The sequence below is a fragment of the Sus scrofa genome, chromosome 8 (genome assembly GCF_054392235.1).
Source record: "Sus scrofa isolate SSC_HxYL_T2T_F1_AM1 chromosome 8, Sscrofa_HxYL_maternal_Yorkshire_Landrace_v2.0, whole genome shotgun sequence".
In the NCBI taxonomy this organism is placed as follows: Eukaryota; Metazoa; Chordata; class Mammalia; order Artiodactyla; family Suidae; genus Sus; species Sus scrofa.
Window position 1 is genome coordinate 141,031,644 of NC_139390.1, and position 16,218 is coordinate 141,047,861.

A 16,218-nucleotide genomic window follows, 5' to 3' on the forward strand; every position below is an offset into this window, starting at 1 on the left:
TCCCAGGCTAGGGGTTGATTCAGAGCTACAGCTGCCAGTCTACACCAGAGCCACAACAACACCAGATCCCAGCCGCATCTGCAACCTACGCCACACTCCTGGTACCACCAGATCCTGAACCTACCGAGCAAGGCCAGGGATCGAACCCACAATCTCACGGATGCTAGTCAGGTTCTTAACTCACGAAGCCACAATAGGAACTCCTGAAGAAGCTTCGTTTTCACCTTTTATCACAAGAACACAGCGAGATCAATCACTAGAGCTAGTCAAGTGAGGAATATCTTATCTGAGTCACCACAGTTAATACAAAACCAATTCTCACTAATTTGGGGGGAATAGTGTCTGTAATTCAAAGTCAGATTCTAAAGTCACTGATGAAATTGAAATAGAGCACTGAGTACTGAGTACTGTGGAGATAAATATGGTACTGAGGAAACAGTGGAGATGGCTCTGGCCGTGTGACTGAGCAAGTCATTTATGTTTTGGGGTCAGAATTTCCTCATCTGTAAAAAGGGCATCGGACCGGACTGTCTCAAAGATTGTTCTTTAACTCTGATTCAACACCAGTTTGACTTGTCTCCAGTCATTCTTTACACATAAACTGACCTATGAAGCTGAGATGTCTTTTTTTTTTTTAAATATTGAATAGTGTAATTACATATTTTGCACATCAGGTTTTATCCTTGCCGTGGTCTTCTTTTTCCTCTTTATAAAACACTTCTGCTCCCTAACGTGGGTGTTGCCAAGCAACGAGGCAGAAGCCCCTCATGACAGATCATGCTTGTCAAGGCTACTCATGCCACTGCCGTGAATTGTGGCCTCCTTGGAAAGCTACAGGACCTCTCTTCGAAAGTCAGGACAGACTCAATGCTCTTCCCAACATCCAAGGCACCAAAAGAAGAGTGACGGCAGCTCGGCACCCTGCTGGTGAAAATCCCCAAGATCTGCTCTAGCAGCCTGACCTCAGAGAGCTGAGTAGGCGCAATGGAGCAGAGCTTTGCTGCAAGTGGTGAATGCAGAGGAGCAGGCTTCTGCCTCCCTTAACAAGGCGTCAGCATCCCTTTCATTGCTGCACTCTACTGTGTGGCTTTGAACAAAGAGTGGCATGAGTTTCGAAAAGGTTCACACCGTGGCCCTTCTTTTCAACTGAAAGGGAGATTGAAACTATCTGACATTAAAGTTCAACACCCCCCCCCCCAGGTGTTTGTTACAGTAGGTTTCAGAAACAACCGCAATCATTTTGCTGTATTTTCTATTCATTTCTTCTTTCTACAAGAACTTTCCGGAATGTCTACTAGGTGTCAGGTCCTATAGCACTGAGGAGAGAGAGATAAATACAACCTCTGCCTTTGGGGGTTCACATCCTGCGGGGAAATCCAAGCAATGGGAGAGACAGGGGTGCTGAGGGACATACTCAAATAAATCTTGTCTGTTAACTTGAAACTTGTCACCAGTTTTATGGGCTTACGAGTCAAAGGCCTCTGAACTGAAATGAACCAAGCAACAGTAAAAGATCATTACTGAATACACTGCTATGCTATTGATTAGCTCCTATTTGTCATACACATTAATGATGAAAAGCAACATGCAAGTGCTAAGGATGAGTATTTTTCCCATCCAGTTAATAACTTAATTGTGACATTCGGGTTATATGTCGGAGCTTCAAGAAGCATTCAAACCATCACTAAAATGCAACAACATGGTGTCATCAAATACAGCGATCCAAAGATGATAAAATTTTATGTATGTTTTTATGCATTGCCTATGTACAAGTCAGCAAATCTATAACAGTAATTTGTAATAGACATAAATTGATGTTAATATAATAGCTGTAGATTTAAGGTAACTGTCCATATTGTCACAAAATGTGCGATGATCATGAGATGTATAAAATCTTCCTACGGGAGCCACGGACCTGACTCAAGAGAAGCAGCCAAACCATGGGGATTTGGCAGGGAGGGAGCTAGGAGGAAAAATACCTGATTTTAACCCTCTTTCTCCTTCCTGTCTCCACCCAACAGCACCATGGGTGAACCCAATTAGAAGCCAGAGAGCTAAGGAGTCCACTAACGTGGTCCATCCAGGCCAGCCTCCCAGTACACAAAACAGGGTGAGGAAGGGGGAGGTATGCAAGGACAACTGGAAGATATCCACCATACTACTAGTAGTACTACTAGTAGTAGTGGTAGCAGTACTAGTACTGGCGCTAGTACTACCCAGTAGTAGCAGCAGCAGCAGCTGCAGCAAAAGTAGCAGTAGTACTTGCAGTACTGAGAAATATGGTCTAGATGCCAGTACAAGCAGATATTTGCTCAGCCCTATGACCAAGTATGTGGATTTCAAGACTGAAAGCAAGATGGGTGTTGGTGCTATTGCGTGCTCTGTTCTACCAGTGACTGAAGAACACCAGCTAGGAAGATAATTAATGATGTACATGATACAATAAATATACAAAAAGATGTTAATATAGTGGAATGATTAGTGGAAATCACTATAAGAGCATTTATGTTGGGAAAATAAATGCTACATTTTATAGGCTTCAAAATAATCACAAAAGAAGAAGTAGATGTCATAAAAGCTTAGGAGTTTTTTTAATTGACCAGAAATGCAATGGAAGAAGATTCTTCTTCCATCTATGAGTAGAAATACCAAATCAAAACCCAAGAAGGGACCACGTCTATGGTCATGATATGTCAGAAAATGGGGATGGAAAAAGACGGTGAGGACCAGAGAAATCCAGAAACAATTCTGCTGAACCGCACCCTCTGAACCCTGATGGAAGCCCTCGTCTCACCAAAGAGGCTCGGAGTTGGCTTTGTATTCATCATCAGTTAGAGCTCCAGGTCATTCTGCTTGTAGATACGGCTGGAATCATTTCTTTATGGAACTTCAATTTTTCCCAGGTGAGAAATTTGAGATATTTCAGAGGATTGGCAATATCCCAGTAATTTTCCATTTAAATCATATGCATAAAAAATATCTGACACAACTCATTTATCCTGAGACTTCTTTTCCTTTTCAATTTAAGATTTTAAAAATGTTCCATTTTAAAGCAGAGACTGACATGAAAAATGTTGTCACAGATTGTCTGAACGTGTCGGGGGGTTGGGAAGAAGAGGAAAATGCTAAGAAGCTCAGAGCTTTTCTTAAGCACTAAATACTTTACATGCATTGCTGTATTTAATCCATAAAAGTATCCTATAATGTTTACAGTACTTATTTCCATTTTATTGATGTAAAAACCCTTGGCTTAAAGAGGCAAATAAATTAACCTATCTGTAAACAGCAGGATCCAAGCCCAGGATGAATAATCTCTTCTATGTTTTGATTTGGGATATTTCAACCTTATTTCCCTTTGTAAATCCCCATTATAACTTTGCTGTCATTAGCTTGCATGAACCATAAATGAGAGACAAAATACAAAAGATATTCAGAAATACATTCGGCTGAAAATGATCAACGGTGGAGAACAGTCATAAGTTCAAAAGACCCTAGGCTGACCAAACCTCTCATCCAGCGAGCATCTGTCAATGCCAAGTTACTCCACTACTCTGCGTCCCTAGTTCCAACCCAGGTATTACATAACTGGCTTAGCAGATCCCATTACATCAAGTCCAGCCAAATGTCTTCACTGGTGCCATGCAAAATATTCCAAATTGTAACGTAACTCCCAAGAGGAAGTGGGATGATACTTGGTGTAAGGCCATATGAATGAATTATCATTGACAGTCATATATAAGACTTGCTGAATTTTTGGGACCACAAGTGAAACAACATTAGACTTCATTACAATAGTTCAGGTCCATTTTTAAAATACACTGCTTTTATTTTTTAAAGCATCTGGGTAACATTAAAAGCAGTTGAGAAATTCACTACAAATCTCTCACTTTAAAAAAATAATCAATTATTTAAGAACCTCTAACAGTAAAAGCGCTTGACCAACCAAATTCAAACATAGGAGGAAGAAATACAGGTGCACTTTTACAGGGCGTGGTTCCTTTGCTTGCATTATTCAGATGCTATGTTTTGAACGTCTTGTAGACACAGGCTGATGTACTGAGGTCCATTCAGATTTCTCTGAAGCCCTGGCCAGGGCACAGAAGCCAGTCTCGCTTCTGTGGAGGCCAAATTCACTCCCCAAGGGCACCAAGAATTTTCCCAAGGGCAGCACTTAGCCCTGGCCCGACTGCCTGGCTACAATGCTTGTTTTCAGTCATCAAGACACAGCGTTTCGTTACACTATTGTCATGAACCTCTTGTGTCTCTGGGAGAGAATTACAGCCTGCCTTCCAAGCACATGACCAAGGGCTTCAGTCACAACGATGCTAATGCTGATCATGTGACAAATAACCAAACCGCCCTGTTAAATGCCTTATAGGAGCCCATTCGGAAGCTAGAGCCAGAAAGAGGGTGAGCAGCCAGCGAGGCTCCCACCTACCTCTGCCCTCGCCACGCACGGCTCCTCGCCACGGGCAGGAGGCAGTGCTCAGTCACTTAAGACTGTCTTGATGAGGGGAGATACTCATGGTGTTTGACTTTATTACAGCCGAGCCAAATCAAATGCACAGGCACTGCTTCCTTAGATGTCTATATTTCACTTAAACTGGGATAAAGCAAAGAAACTGGAATACTGTCTCATCATGCATTCTAAATCAGCCAGGGTAGAATATAATGGGGAGTTAATCAGATCACTGAAACTCTAATTCACTTGGTATTGATCGGGCGGATTCCTAATGGGACGGCAGACCAATTTCAAATTACAGTAAGCTGACTGGTCCTGGAATACCAATGACCAGGCTGGCGGAGGAGACACAAGGACCACGAGCTCTGCTCTCCTGATGTGCCCGCCCTGCTGGCAGGCACGAACGCATAATCCGATGCAGCATTTAGCTAATTAATAGGGGATTGATGAAAGGTTCGGTTTTGAAAGCAGGCATCTCACTTGGATAAACGTGGGACCGGAGCCCCATGGGGATGGGTAGTCGGGTCCTGGGAAGGTGGGTATACAATGAAAGCTAATGGAAAGTAATGCAATTAACTCAGGCTTTTAATTATATTCATCCATGATTTCATAGGCGCCCACTGCATACAGAATGCGCTTCTTAACTCTGCTAGCACTATGTTTATGACTCATGTCGGAACTGGACCCCAGCAGCAACTCGAAGACGCAGATGCAGGCGCATTTGTGCTCGTTCATTTTCCCCACGGAGAGAAGTTTTTCTGGTGTGGAGGAATTAAGAGGGGAGGAAAGGAGAAGGAAGAAAGGAACGGCAGAGGGCGAGGGGTAACAATGGGGGATAATGAGTATTTTCTAAAGGAGAATTGAGCTCGAGACTGGGTTTGTTAAGATGGGTTGTTACTTTATCGTTCCTTCCACTTGAGATTGTTTGGCCTGGTAATGCGAATAAATGTCCAGTGTATTTACACGCAGTGAGACCCCGCTCCAACCAAACGGATTAATTTTTACATTCTAGAAACAACCGGCTGAACAGTGTGATGAAATTCTCAAACGGATGACTCAATCCGCACTAACAATACCTTCTCGCTTTCGTTCCCTTCTTGAGCCACCTTCCCCTCTCCTGTGAGTCTATGTGTAGACCTGTGTGTGTGTGTGTGTACGTGTGGGGAGGTACCTGTCTATTAGGCTCCCTTTCTCTTCCTAGAGCCGGAGTTGCCACAGTTCCAGGCAGACGTCAGACAGTCGGGGACTGGTGAACAGCTTCCGGTGAGCCCAGACTCTAAGCGTGATGCAGACGCGTGGACCCAGCCTCCCTGCAAAGAAAACAAAGTCATGTTTCCTCCCGCAGAGCTCTCTTCGCTTAATTTTCAGTCTCCCAATACATCCCTTGGGTAACTTGCTTTAGGAGGTAAAACCTAACTTTAAAAACAAGGCTTTGCTGCTTAACCAGAGCTAAAACTCGCTATTTTAAGTATTTTTCCAAGGAGTCACTGAATGCATAACCATCCCCATTTTACAAAAGAGAAAACTGAGACACACAGAGGTTCATGAGTTTGCCCAAGTTCATGCATCTCACATGCCAAGGAGCCAGCAGGTACACTGACTTCAAAGTCCAGATCTATTACTACTCTGGCAGCCTAGCCTCCACCAAGTCTGAGTCTAGAGAGCTGCAGAAGGTGAACGGTAAGAAAAGGGGAGCAGGGACTTATCAAAGACCATAGTTGAGTTCTGGCCTATACTAAGTTAAGCATTAGAGTCCTACAGAGCATCACAGACAGAACACTCCCGATGGTAATATCACATTAGTCAAATTCAGGGCTTAACCTGGCTTGGATGTCTCCGCTGCATACATTTCTAAAACCAGCACAATTCCCTGAGTAATTCTATAAGTGAGTCAAAGCGTATTGAAACTATGTAATATTAGTTGCTATTTAAGTGATAAGATTATGACCTCTGCGATTATATGAAAATAATGAAAGACCCAAGAAGGATTTCTTTCTCTGTCCTCAGAAGCTAGCTTGGCTCATGGGAGGCACTAATTAAGCCTTTGTTGAATGAGTATGTTGAATGAATTAAATATACGCAATTATGTTAAGTGAGAAAACAGATGAAAACTTATGCATACAGATTAATTACACCTCTGAGTTTTTTGAACAGAGTAAAGAGCAGATAGAACAGATTGATGATCAAAAAGTAGTTTGTTTCAAGGTGAATTTTTAATAAGGTAAAAAGATTTAGTTGTCTGATTATTGCTTTTGTTTTTATCTTAAATGTACACTTTTTAAACGGCAAATGGACAAATCTTATAATACAGCGATGTCACTGCTGGGTGAAATAACCTAAAGCAACTCTAACAGACCTACGTGCTTCAACAATACTTTTACTAGCTGAAAAGTACAGCTAGTGCCTAATGACCATCAACAAGAGCATGAGATGCCGTGGTATAAAAGGAAGTGCTATTCGGAAGTTGAAATAACTTCATCGGGTTTACATGGGGCAACACGAATAGCAAAACCAATGCTGACTTTAAAACCCTACAAAGGTATACATGCAGAATATACCGTTTGCATAAAATTTAAGGTGCCCAAAACAGTACCGTTTACTGTTTACAGACAAGAACATCCGTGGTAAACGTTTTATTAGAACATGGGCATTAAAGATTTATTAAAATGTGATGTGCTAATAGTACAGAATTATGTGTGCGCATATGTATCCATTTTATATTATTCTGGTACTTTTTGTGTATGTGAATTATATAATATATATAAACAATTTTAGTGAACACATTTTAATATAAACAAATTACTGGTTGACTTTGAATAGTACCTTGCAAATAATTTTTAAAAATTATTTCATCTTCAGATACTTTACTCATTCCTTTGAGTATGTGTTCGGAAATATTCATGAGCCGGAGGCAGGGAAGCTTTCTATTCCCTGGTGGAAATTGTGCCTGGAGTGGATCTTACCTGTCTGCGCTGGCTTATGTCAACCGACTCGTCTAAGAGAACTGAATGGAAACATCAAAAGGAGTCTTCACTATGGAACCCAACGTAGGGGACAGGGGTGAGAACCAAAGGTCAAACCACCTTCCCAAGAATGTAGTTCCACTTCACTTGCATCAGAGTGATAGTTAAAAACAAATTCCTGGAGTTCCTGTCGTGGCTAAGAGGAATCGGATCTGACTAGTAACCATGAGGACGTGGGTTCAATCCCTGGCCTTGCTCATTGGGTTAGGGATCCAGCGTTGCTCTGAGCAGTGGTGTGGGAGGTCGAAGACACTGCTCTGATTGCTGTGACTGCTCTGACTGCATTGCTGTGATTGCTCTGACTGCACTGCTGTGGCTGTGTTGTGGGCCAGTGGCTGCAGCTCTGATTCAACCCTAGCCTGGGAACCTCCATATGCTGTGGGTTTGGCATAAAAAGACAAAAAAAAAAAAAAAATTCTGGGCCTAACTCTGGGTCTATTTAATGATAAACACCAGGGTGGGGCCCAAGAATTTGCATTTGTAATAAGAACTCTCCAAATAATTCCTGTACTCCTTCAAGCTTGAGAACCACTGGGTTAAGTCACTCAGTGTGTCCTATGAACTAGTAGTTTCCCTTGAAATGGGAACCAAAACTCAGTGAAAACTCCAAGAAAACATGAACTCTTTGAATGAGGAAAGGGACGTGTCTGCTAACATTATGAGAATGAGAAAATAACAAGGCACATGAAGATTATAAAATTGATATTAGGCTCATACAGCTGTTTTTTCTTTTCTTTTTTTTTGCTATTTCTTGGGCCGCTCCCACGGCATATGGAGGTTCCCAGGCTAGGGGTTGAATCGGAGCCGTAGCCACCAGCCTACGCCAGAGCCGCAGCAACGCAGGATCTGAGCCACGTCTGCAACCTACACCACAGCTCACAGCAATGCCAGATCGTTAACCCACTGAGCAAGGGCAGGGACCAAACCCACAACCTCATGGTTCCTAGTCGGATTCGTTAACCACTGCGCCATGACGGGAACTCCTCATACAGCTGTTTTAAAGATGCCCCTCAGATGCCTGCTTGGAACAACAGATAGAGAAGTCTGTTTACATTACAGGTACCATCCCCCTTATCATTAAGCTGCTGAATATGGAAAAAAACCCCAAATCAAAAGCTCGTTGACAACCCATAAAACCAAGCGCCCAGCCCATGCTTGGTTTACGTTACCCAGTCAACACACCATGCTGTGGTAAAGGCCAGTTTGAGTCAGGCAAAGAAAAGGATGCTACAGGAGCTTAGCAAAAGAAACTTCTCAATCTGGGCAGGACGGTCTGAAACCCAGGAGAAGAATTCCTAAGGTAAGACAGGCATGCAAGAGGACCAGGGCCCTTCTTGGCTCTCAGCTCTGGGAGTTTCCCAGAGGGGCGGGGAGGCATTGGCCAGGGCTGCAAGAATGGCTGAGATCATGAGAAACCAATCCCATGACGACCTCTGGCACAAGGCAGAGCAGATGAACCCAGGCGGAGGGGGGGGGGGAGACTGGGACACAGATTCTGAGAAAGACAGACTCTCACCAGGCCCTGGAAGGGGGCCAACCCACCTCTCTCTATGGCTACAGCTGAGCAGTCCGATCTCACATTCAGCCTAGATGGGCAGGCTTTGAAGACTATCAAGAGACTTCCAGCACCAGATGCTTCTGCAATTGCATCACAGAAATCAAGTGCAGGACTACAGGCCAGGAACCAGCACAATGAAGATTTTATAAGACGGATAATACTGTCTTGTGTCCATGTTTGTTATTTTTGCACCTCTCTTGCTTCACAGTGATTAAAAGCAAATCCTTCAAATGCAAAAATCCAGTATACTTACTGTGGAATAGGGCAAAGAGAGAGAAGAGAATTCTCCTACTTTGTAGACAATTTGAAATATGGGTGGTAGCAGCTTGCAAAGGGAAAGGATATGGATTAAAGACCTGTGACCACAGGAAGCAAGCAAGAAGTGGGGAAGAAGCCGCCAGAGAATCAGTTGGCCAAAGAGGCTTAAGGAGGCTCCCCCGTGGCTTTATGACCCTGAGCAACATTCTCCATCCCTTTCTTTTATTAGACAAAGACCAGGTCACTATTCTCCAGGCTGATTAAAATGAAGAATGAGGAAACACAGCGTGTAAGAAATGGAATCGACACTGCCGATGAGACCACAAACATCTCGAAACTCAGAACATGTATTTAACCCAATGGATAGAGGAATGAGGGTGTTTCTCCCCCAACACAGGGGTTGGAAGGAGCCCAAATTAGGACCTTGGGAAGATCAGACTGGGGAACGGAGGTCATAAGGTGTTCAGAGACAAACCGAGGCATACGAAAAGTTTTAAGAGTTTATTTGAGCAAAAAAAAATCGATTCAAATCAGGCAGCGCCAGACAGGAAGTCGTTCTTAGCACTCCACCAGCAGGAGCTCAGGGCAAGGTTTCATGGAGGAGAGCAGAAGCAAAGCAAGGAAACGATTTGATTAGCTGATCGTCAGTGGCTGCATGATTGTGGAACACCTGGTTGGCTGTTTATGATTGGCTGTCCTTACCTTTCCACCTCTCAACCTTGAGGGAGGTACAGATGTAGGTTGTGGTTTGCTTACACAGGCAGCTGCGGCATCCGCATCACCGCAGCGTGATGGCCTCTTGTGTAATTAATTTAACGAAGTAAAAACCTAGAAACCCTTTTATGACTTTTGCTAAATGACCTAACTAAAATGATGAAAATAGTCTACTTTAAAAGAGGTCGATTTTCTTTTTGCAAGCTTAGAAGTTTACTTATATTTTGCCCCAAACCAATTTTATCTTACCCTCGAAACGTTCCAGGATCTCTCTCCCAAATTATGATAAAATACTGAAAATTAGTTTGGGGGGCGGGTTGGTTTGTTTGGGGGTTGTCGTTGCTGCTTGTCTGCGTGCTTCAGTTAGTATCCTCACGCTCCAGCAGGAGGGCCTCCTGCCCCCACCCCTCCCACCTGCAACCAGATGCCTGACGCCCTGCCCCCACCTCACCCCCCACCTCCACCTGTTAAAAACACTGTTGAAGATTTTTACCTCTTTTCACAACACAGGACCTAATAGCTTTATTGTTTTCTCTTTGTTATACAAATTGTAGGTTGATTAACAAAAAAAACAAAATCTCACCTTGACTTTGAGGAAGAAAATTCTAGTTGGTCCAGCCATTGCCCAGCTCACTCTCACCTCTGAGTATGCTACACTTACGATCCTTATAACTTTAGACCAATTTATAAATATTGACACCTAGTTAAACAGATTACTGAGTAGTATGTAATATTAATAGCATGCTATTTAAGCATTCAGAAGGAAATTCTAACTCAATGATTGTTCTACCTATATTTGCGTTTTGGGGTTTTTTGGCTGCACCCATGGCATGCAGAAGTTCCAGGGCCAGGGATCAAACCCACACCACAGCAATGACAACACCAGATTCTTAACCACTAGGCCACCAGGGAACTCTTTTAGTGGGGCTTAGCATGAATGTGACCCCTTAAATAGGGAGCAAAACCGGAGGAATGAATTACAGCAAGAGCCCTTTAATTCTGTCAACTCTAATGCCTCCAATCCCTCATTTCAAAATCCTGCATGAGAAGAGAGAATACAGAAATAAGTGCATATATACTGGGATGCCCCGTACCGCTCAAACAGGAGCGGGGTAGAAGGGAAAATTCCTGTCCCGTACTCTTTCTTCTGCTTCAGACAACGACTTCCACTTTTCTATCAGGACGAAGTTTTAATTGCCTCAGGCTTCTGCAATCAGTCAACAGTGTTTAGCGTCTCACTGCAAATGACAGGGATTCGGTGGAAAAGAAAGACATGGTTCCCCATCCGTCTCTTTCCTGTTTCTTCTTGCGAGACAAAAACAGAATGATTGTGGCCACCGTGTGTTTCTTTACCCATAGCATGACCCTGCAGAACTGTCTTTTCACTTACTAGAAAAGGGCTTTTCTCCACCTGACTGCCTCTGGCCTTATCCTTTGCCATCCTTCTATTTCAGGAAAACTCACCACACACTTCTTTCTGTCCCTCTGATCAATAGCTTCTTTCAGTGGGTTTACTCAGAGCTACTAGTACTACTGGTAATTTACTAAACTGGTTTTTTAGGTGCAGTCTCCAAAGGCCAGTGCCCCTTCCAAAAGAAATTCTTTTCAAATATTTGGATACTGGAGTTCCTGTCATGGCTCAGCAGAAACGAATCTGACTAGCATTCATGAGGATGCAGGTTCGATCCCTGGCCTCGCTCAGTGGGTTAAGGATCTGGCCTTGCCGTGAGGTCGCAGATGCAGCTCAGATCTGGCATTGCTGTGGCTGTGGTATAAGCCAGTGGCTCCAGCTCTGATCCAACCCCTAGCCTGGGAATCTGCACATGCCATGGAGGTAAAAAAGACCAAAAAAAAGACTAAATAAATAAATAAAACATGTGGATAGCTACTAACAGTAATGAGAGGCTGTGAACAGTGCTAAAGACTTTCACCAGCTGACACACTTAGTAAAAGAATAAGCAATAATAAAAACAAGGGCCAAGAATTCATTTCTTTAATGAGAAACTGGACCCTGTCTGTTCACGATTTGATATAAAATGATTAAAAAAAAAAAAAGCAGCAAAGTAAGACAGAGGTAAGGTTCATGGAAAGCACGGACCACAGGAAAAGAACCAACACGCAGACTTCAACTTGAATTCTAGGTCAGCTGATAAATTCTCTGTTCTGTTTTACATGCTCTGTTATTAGGGGAGCGCTAGGTTCATGGTGACCTATTTTGACCCGGACATCAAGGATCTCTCAGTGAATTCTGTCTCTGGTGAAGGCATCAGCAGGTAATCTCATCATATCCCAGAACACAGGGAAGGTAAGGCCGTGTGGCGATGCCCACTCAGTTTATCAGTGCCCCATGTCTCTCTTCTCGTGTGTGCATTACCAGGAAGAGAGTCAACACTCGAATTCCTCTTTTATCAACAGTGCCCGCCAGTAGTGTGTCTATCAAAACCCCGACTCTCCAGGGAGATGAATTTTAATTGAACCTGTCATCATTAAACTCTGAGGATGTTGCAATCATGGCAACATATTATTTTAGACAGCACAGGCTGTGTTATATTCCAGTAGTAATTTAACCCCTACAGCTCAATGCATGAACACAACAAAAGTTGGCTTTTTGCTACATGTCCAATGAAGTTTGGTAAAGGGGTCCCATCCTAAGTATTGACACAATGTATTTGGCTGAACCTGGCTCTACTTTCTTGCAATGCTGCCATCTCAGCATGTGGCTTCCAGTATTGCTGAGGCAGAAAATTAAAGCGCTGGTGGGTCATGCAGAGGCTTTTTCCTGTGTACATGGTGAGTCCAGTAACAGTCCATTGGACTGAACCAGTCACAAGGCCCCAGCTAACTGCTAAGGGCTGGGAAAGGTAGCCTTCTGTGTGCCCAGAGGGACTAGTAATTGTTCCATCCATGCATGGTGTCAATATTTCATAATAAAAACTCTTACTGGGTTATGGACTTGAAAAACATCCCTATGGTAACATTTTTAAGGTCAATTTTTCAAAGTTTTCATTATTTAATTCATTGTAGATATTGCAAATTCTGAACTGCAATTTGAATGATTTGAACTTTTATGTTAACTTTTTTTTTCTTTTTTTTTTGCTTTTTAGGGCCACACCTGCAGCATATGGAGGTTCCCAGGCTAGGGGTCACATTGGAGCTACAGCTGCCAGCCCACACCACAGCCACAGCAACGAGGGATCCAAGCAGCATCTGCGACCTACATCACAGCTCATGGCAACACTGGATCCTTAACCCACTGAGCGAGGCCAGGGATTGAACCCACATCCTCATGGATACTAGTCAGGTTCATTTCCGCTGAGCCATGACAGGAATTCCATTTTATGTTAACTTTTCATGAAGATATTAACATATGATACAAATCATTCACGTTAAGTGTAGAGTTTGATACGTTTGGCCAATTATGTGTACCTCTGTGACACCATCACAACCGAGGCACAGAGCAGTTCCCTTACCCTCGTGCTGCTCCTTTGCAGTCAATCCCAACACCCATCCCACCTGTGACACCAGGTAACCAGTAATCCATTTTCGGTCGATACAATTTTGAATGCTTTGAATTTACTTTGTAGAATTTGTTTCATTATCCAAAAGAGAACATTTGAAGACCTTTGTGACCTTTTGAAATTGAGACAGATTGTTTGTTTAACATGAGCCGCGACTCATCATTCACAGTGTTTCACCATGTTGTTCAATAATGATTCCTTGTATTCAAATAATAAAAGACAGACAATTCAAAACACCTTCAGAAGGCAACATCTTGATGATTTCCTTACTTAGAATATGCCCGTGGGTTTCCCCAGTGTTACACAGTGTCGAATAAAAGTGTTCCTTCCTCGTAGTGTCTACATCACGGTCAAAACTGAGCAGAGAGAAATAAGTAGGAAAATCAGAGAGAGGTCTTCCAAATCTACTTTAGAACTTCTAGGGTAACTGCTCTACGCACTGATGACTCTAGACAGGGAGGTATCAACACGTGTGTGCCTGTGTCTACCACACGCATTCACCGCCCTGATGAAAATTCTCTTCCCTCCTCCCTCACCACAGAGCTGTGACACGGGATCACAGCAAATCCGGCTGTGTCAGCCCTCCAGTCAGTGGGCACCGCACACGGAGGCTGTCAAAGCTCCAGGGACAAGGTAAGTTACCCATCCCTTTCAAACCCAATTACAATTTGCTCTTCTCATCTTGTGGGGAGACAAAAGATTGTCAGGAAAGGATTTGCCACAGAATTCTGGGCATGCACAGTAGCAGCTGGTGGCTTTGTGCTAGGACACCGTAATGGCAGTGGAAAGGGAAATTGTTGAACCAACACAAGTGCAAAGGGCAGGGCAGGGCACTCTAGGCTTCCTTGAAAGCAAAAGAAGACAGATATTTGTGTTCCTGGGGCACCCAATGAGTTGAAGCAGAGTGCAGATGCTGCTGTTGAAAGAATAATGCCTGAGAAGCAGGTATCCCCGATGCTTTAAGTGAGGAACAATATATGGACATTCGCTAATTCTTATTTGCACTGTCTCCCAGAAATCTTCATGAAGCCACACCCTTCTGTCAGCAACAGTGCCATCTCAGCAACATCCCATCCTGACGGAAGTATTCATCTTTTCCTTCAGTGGCTCAACAAATATGTTGTGAGTACCTGCTCCCAACAAGGCAAGATATCAGGGTCAAGAGAGAAGAGCCACATCCAGCAGCTGAGCTGCCCCAGGCAAGACTATAATATTATAAGGGCTTTGCCTCACCTTCACCCCCGCTTCAGGGTCCCCCCTCCTGCTATAACATTACTTCCAGGCCTTGATCCCATCTATATCTTTCCTAAGAACCTCCACTGTAGTTCTTATGCATGCTGGGTTCTAGACCAGACGTGTTCCAAAGCAAAAGCGGCTATCAAGCATCATCTCTTGTGAGGCTAAGACACTAGATTTTTAATTTTGTTTAGTTTTAATTCATTCCAGTTTAAACAGCCACAAGTGGAAGCGTCACGGAACATTACTATTCTAGGCATTTTCTCTTTCCCCATCTCTACCACCCCCTCGGCATCTTTTCTGTTTCCTTCTAAGTAACAACAAGTTCTTACATTAAATGCTGCTTTAAAGAGTGTTTTAATGAACAGTCAAAATACCCTCTTAGGGACTGAACTGAATTGGACGGTATCACCCCAAAATTCATGCCCTTCCCAAAACCTCAGATCCTCTCATTTGGAAATAAGGTCATTGAAGATGTAATTAGTCAAGATGACATCGTACTGGACTAGAGTGAGCCCTTATTCTACATGACTGGTGTCCTTGTAAGAAGAGGAGGAGAGAGTTCCTTCATGGCTCAGTGGGTTAAGGGCCTGGCATTGTCACTGCTGTGACTCTGGTTACAGCTGTGACATGGGTTTGATCCTGGCCTGGGAACGTCCACATGTCATGGGCACAGCACCCCGAAAAAGAGAGAGAGAGACGAGGAAAGACAGGCAGATACACAGAACACCACGTAACAACCGAGGCTGAGATTGGAGTGCTGTGTCTACAAGGGGCAAGGCACACCAAGGATGCCAGCAACACCAGAAGCCAAGAGAAAGGCAGGGAACATACTCTCCTCTAGAGCCGCAAGAGAGCATGGCACTGCCACCACCCAGATTCAGACTGCTCGCCTCCGGACTGTCAGAGAATGCATGTGTGTTATTTTACGCCACCCGGTCTGTGGTGATAAATTACAGCCACCCCAGGAAATTCATACTTAGGTTGGCTTCACCTATGTCTTCATCATTATGTCATTTAATAAAGGCTCTGTGGTCTTAAATTTGACACCAAAATTATTAAGGGTGAAGCGGGTAGGACCCACAGTACAGTGGCCAGCACTAACGATGATTGGGATGGGATACAGATGGGAGCAAGTAAAGGACCGACGGTACCTTGGCGAAGTGAGAGTGTCCCAGTTCTTCCCACTTAGATTTTCTCCCTAAGCAGACTTTGCCTCAGACTCTGCCCTGCAGAGTCTGAGATATCTTTCTGAATCAAAGATGTGAATTAAGTCTTAGAAAGGAGCCTGGTTTCTGTCTGCAGCCCATTACTGACCTAAGACTGCAATGATCACATTAAGAAAATAAAGCATTATTCATCCAGGGAAAGAGCATGACAAGTAATGATGTATTATTTCTAAAATATAACATTCCTAAAACATCTTTCCTAAAATTCATGGAAATACAT

The 16,218-nt window shown here is 43.5% G+C and overlaps 1 long non-coding RNA gene across 5 annotated transcripts in view; it reads right to left on the reverse strand.

Annotated features, from left to right (window-relative positions):
- Positions 1-16,218, reverse strand: part of LOC106508464 (uncharacterized) — a 315,434-nt gene that overhangs the window by 131,408 nt on the left and 167,808 nt on the right. For all 5 annotated transcript variants that reach the window (XR_002346881.2, XR_014813482.1, XR_014813481.1 and 2 more), the window contains exon 3: positions 5,634-5,772. This is a non-coding gene — a long non-coding RNA (uncharacterized LOC106508464). The remainder of the gene's footprint in view (positions 1-5,633; positions 5,773-16,218) is intronic.